Source organism: Equus caballus, chromosome 1 (assembly GCF_041296265.1).
Source record: "Equus caballus isolate H_3958 breed thoroughbred chromosome 1, TB-T2T, whole genome shotgun sequence".
Taxonomy (NCBI): Eukaryota; Metazoa; Chordata; class Mammalia; order Perissodactyla; family Equidae; genus Equus; species Equus caballus.
The window spans coordinates 94943816-94948148 of record NC_091684.1 but is presented as its reverse complement, the minus strand read 5'-3'; the positions used below and the strand labels follow the sequence as shown (position 1 = coordinate 94948148).

The 4333-nt window shown below is 51.3% G+C and overlaps 1 long non-coding RNA gene across 1 annotated transcript; it reads left to right on the top strand.

Moving 5' to 3' along the window:
• Positions 1 to 298: 298 nt before the first annotated feature.
• On the top strand, positions 299 to 4333 carry LOC111771250 (uncharacterized). Its single transcript, XR_011438114.1, has 4 exons — positions 299 to 443; positions 1295 to 1397; positions 2574 to 2719; positions 2811 to 4333. It is a non-coding gene; the product is annotated as an uncharacterized lncRNA (long non-coding RNA).

Sequence of the window (4333 nt, the reverse complement as noted above, 5' to 3'; positions counted from 1 at the left end):
TAATTAAAATGACTGCATATCGTAAGGCATTTTATTAAGACCACACTTTGCAGTTTTATTTGAGTATCTCAGAGTCCCTAATGGTTTCTTGTGTCTCAAACATTTTACAGGCCCTGGAAAAACCAAATGCATTCTGGGCCCATAATGGATGAAACAGCCCTGGCGGTATTTTCTGGAGGACTATGGGGGCCAGGCTGGCTGAGGGAGGTGTCAGCTGGGATGCCTGCCACCCCAGAGGCAGGGCATTGTGACACAATGGTCAGCTTGCTGAGCACACCAGCAGCAGGACTGATCCCACACAACCCGCAGCAAGTGGCCAGTGAGTAGAGAACAGCAGAGAAGCCATGTGGGGAAGCAGCAGGGGGAAATGCTGGCTCTGTGGCCTTCTGGCTGCGTGACTTCAGTCAAGTTACTTACCCACTCTGATCCTCAAATGCTCTAAGGTGCTTTTACCTCTAGAAGCTCTAGGACCAGAATGGCCATGAGGTTCTGGTTTGTTGGTTGCTGCCCTTTATTTAACTACTTTTCTCTGATAGACGTGGTTGGGTTTGCTTAAAGTGGAGTGTCTCTGTGCACTCCCCTCACCCAGACTTGAGGCTCCAAGCAAGCCCACGTGCGGAAGGCATGGAGGAGCTTGTGCTGGGATTGTCCTTGTCTCATTGGCCAGGGGAAGGGGAGGGAGATAAGGTGCTGAGTTACGGAGAGTGAGCATCACAGTCCTTTCCTTAGATTCGCGACCTGCCCAGGCTCTGCACCTCCTATGTTGCTAAGGCCTCCCGCCTCCTGGCTGGCCCCACACGTGTTCTCCATGCTGATGGCAGTGAGTGACAGTGAGGCGTTCCTTGGGTGAATAGAAAACCAAGGCCACCTGGAGCCCGCCCCACATCCTGCTCTGGGGCCTGAAGAGCGCGGGCACCCTCAGCCAGCGCTGCGTGAGACCGGCAGGGGCAGCAGAGGTGGGCAGGGAGCTCCCGCCTGCATTTGTTCCAGGCTGGCCCAGTTGGGGGTCGGGAGAGAGGGGGTGGGAGGGCCGTGCCCAAGAAGGCTGGACCCTGACTGGGAGCATGCCCAGGCGGCCAGCGCTCACCCAGGCGGAAGGCCAGGATGGCACGAGAGCCACGAGCCAGAGTCCAATCCAAGGTCACAGGGCGGCCCTGGCCTGGGCGCCACTCCCAGCAGGGGTGGGTCTGAGCCAGGGGTTATTTCTCTTCTGAAAGTGAGGTCTGCGTATGGGGTCAGGATGTGGGCGGGGACAAGAATATCAGTATCATTCTTGCTGTTTTGTTATTGCTAGGATTGGAAAGACTCATTGAACTTCACCTGGTGGGCGTTGAAGATTAAACCCGAACCACAGGCAAAGCCCCTCTCTACGAGGCTCACGTTCTAGGGGGAAGCAGGTACCACGTCCCCCTAACAGACAGTGAGTGCACGATGTAGTAACTTCCCTGCCGAGAATAACCAAGGGATGGAGAGAAAATGATGGTGGTAGGAGTGGGTTAGACTTTAGGAAAGAAATGAGGAGTGGTCTCTGCGAAGGAGCGAGGAGGAGGAAGCTGAGGCCCTGAGGAGGGAAATTGCTTACCCAAGGCCACCTGCTGGTCATGGCAGGGCTGGTGGGCTGTCTGTCTTCACTTTGCCCTCTTCATCATGCCAACCTCCGTGGACCAGGGTCTGAGCCAGGGCAGAAATCATGGCGCTGGGGGGGTGTGGGCTCAGTGGAGGAGTAAGGGGAACCATGCAGCCACAGTCTGAACCTCCTGGGCTCAGCCTTCAAAGGGATGGCTCAGAGTCCAGCGTCCTGTCCCCCTCCCACCACCCTGGCCTTTTCCTGGCTCTGCTCTATGGGCTCAGGAGTGAGACCTGCCCTCATCATTACAAAATGATGACTGAGGAGAAGTCAGAGTTTAAACCAGAACTTGAAGAACACCACCCCTTATTTTATGACAGAGAAAACAGGTCCAGAGAAGGCGAGTGATTTGCCTGAGGTCACACAGTTGACCTGGAGTAGTCTCTCAAGGAGTCCCCAATGCTTTTTCCACTGCTGTGGTTATATTCCCTCCCAGGGAATTTACAGGGACCCAAAGGAATGCATCACTAATGGTGTAATTTCATGGAAGGTGGGAGTGAGGGATGTGCATGGCATGGACCCAGCCTACTAATGGCGTAAAGTGAAACCAGCACATGCATGGCACGTGGTAAGCCCTCCGTGAGCAGTTGCTCCTCTCCCCTTCCGTCGCCTGGTTTGGGACATGACGTCTGAGTTCAGGACATTCTAACAAGTTTGCGAATTGACTACATGAATGCTGAAGTGTGGGGATGTGCTCCTTCCTGCTTTCCCATCCTCAAAGAACACTCTTTATACACCCAGTTCGGGGGAAGCTCCGGGGGGAATCAACTTTCACCTCTTCACCCTGATTATATGATCCCGCGTGTATAGGTGCACACGTGTGTGGTGTGCACACACACACAGACTCACACACACCCACACCCGCCTTCTCAAATTTTTGGAGCTAGTGAGGAACGTAGCCAGGCCTAAGATAACATTTGCTGGCCTGTTTTTTCTCGTGTTTTAGCAGAAGAAAAGCATCGCTCCAAGCCCGCAGCTGCAGACGTCTCCCTGAGGAGCGTCCAGTCTTTCATCACGCTGCGGAGGACAGGATGATCCATGGCTCAGGAATCTGCTTAGTCAATAACTCAATTCTGCAGCTGGGCCACATTTGTAAGCAGTGATAGCACACCCCATGGGAACCCAGAATCCAATTAGGGCTACGGGCTGCATCATTTCTCATCCCTCGCTCCGCCTTCCACAGTCCCCGGCCATCCATCTTTCTTGGCTGAAGACTCCCCGAGGTCTGCGGGGGAAACTTCGGACCCTCCTATTGGGGGCCTGAGCTGCCCTCTGATCCTCGCTGCAGCCACCGGTATTGGAATCAAAGCCTGAGGAGACAGGTTTTTCTTGGTCCATGGGACTGGGGCACTCAGGATAATTCCAGGCTTTCAGCAAACAGAGACATTTCCTTACCTCAAGCCCACTTAGTCTTGGAGGTCCCGGGTCTTTTCAAACTCACCCATCGCCAGGATGATGCCCTGGTCCATTGGTGTGAGGTTGCGTGAATTGCTTATGGGCAGCAGGTGTTGAAAGAGAGCTTGTTAGAAAATCAGACATGAGGATGTTCACAATAGGGAAAGCAGACCCCAAAGAGGTTTAATTAGCTTCTTTCGCTCAAAAATGCAAATGTGCTATTCGATAAGGGCTACCTGGCTTGGCATTAGGCCATAAGACCAGAAGTTTCTGGATATTTTTGAGATTCATGCTCACTTCCCCAATTCTAGGACTATTGAGGATTTTTTTTTTCCTGGAAATTTCTGATGGGCTAGATTTGTTCCACGGGTTCGGCCTACTGGTTTTATGAGGACCTCATTTGTTCTACAACATTTTTTTCCAGAGTTCAGCCCCTTTACTTTATGAACTAGGTTAGATAAGGGACAGCAGATATCTTTCAACTTGCAGGTCAACTCCAATAGATTTGGTGGTGGCTGCTTTAAAAACTGGGTCTAGAAGCATTCAGAGTCCTAACTGGGCATAGAAGGGAAGAATGCCATGTGCATTTAGCAAAGCCCTCTGTGCCTGCCAGAGGGTGAGAGGCGGCAGGTGTGCCACATGATTTGTTATCATTGCACTGAACCATCCTAAGCTCTGAGAGGAACCCTGTTAAATAAGACAAGCAGATCTGGCCCTTAAGTTGGTCTCAGTGTAGCAGGGACGATGAGCTGGCAGGTGCTCCCAGGTCACTGATGATGCCCTGGTGGAGGCAGATGCAAGCATGAGTGTGCCATACTGTCTGAGCACATGGAATTTGAAGCTGTTCATTTCTCCGCATAAATCCTGCTTCTGAGACTTACCTGCTGGGTGGCAGGGGACTAGTCATTTTAAATGCCCCGAGCCACAGTATCTTCATCTGTAAAATGAATATCTATCTCACAAGGTGGTGGTGGTCATTAAATGACATCAGATTTGGAAGCATTAGATGCTTACCTTTTAGTAAGGATTACCAGAATAAGTACCGTTGATGTGGAAACACAAATAGGCCTCCAAACTTTGTCTTGGGTACAGAGAAGCCTCCACAGGGAGGTTCTGTTTTGTATTGCAAGTGGTACCCAGGCAGCATTCAGTAGAAGAAGACAGAGGCCACTCAACACAGGGGAGGACATTCTGTCCCCTTGGTTAGGGAAACCTGAACTATGGAATAAAAATATATATATGTTAGGGTCAAAATTCAAAACAACTCTCCTGAAATAAAGAAAGACTTGAATTTACTGACTGAAAGGTAAA